This window comes from Pteropus alecto, unplaced genomic scaffold, assembly GCF_000325575.1.
Source record: "Pteropus alecto unplaced genomic scaffold, ASM32557v1 scaffold118, whole genome shotgun sequence".
Taxonomy (NCBI): Eukaryota; Metazoa; Chordata; class Mammalia; order Chiroptera; family Pteropodidae; genus Pteropus; species Pteropus alecto.
This window is the reverse complement of record NW_006440654.1, coordinates 359,824-360,024: the sequence shown is the minus strand read 5'-3', so window position 1 is coordinate 360,024 and position 201 is coordinate 359,824. Positions and strand designations below refer to the sequence as shown.

General features: G+C 74.6%; 1 protein-coding gene across 1 annotated transcript in view; it reads right to left on the bottom strand.

Moving 5' to 3' along the window:
• The window catches only part of DENND6B (DENN domain containing 6B), a 12,555-nt gene that overhangs the window by 11,925 nt on the left and 429 nt on the right, over positions 1-201 (bottom strand). The window lies entirely within an intron of this gene.

The following is a 201-nucleotide window of genomic DNA, read 5'->3' as shown; positions in this document are numbered from 1 at the left end:
TCGGGACTGGCCGCGGAGCAGTCGAGCGACCATCGCGGACCAGAGCGGCCCTTCCGTGGCCTCCCTATCCCCTGGCGGCCGGAGGAGCGCAGTGCAGCGCAGAGGCGCCGAGGCCACCAGTGAGAAGGACGCGTGCGGGCCAGAGCGGCCCAGAGCCCGGAGGCGGGACTTCCGGCGGGGCCTTGTGGGGCCGGGAAGTCG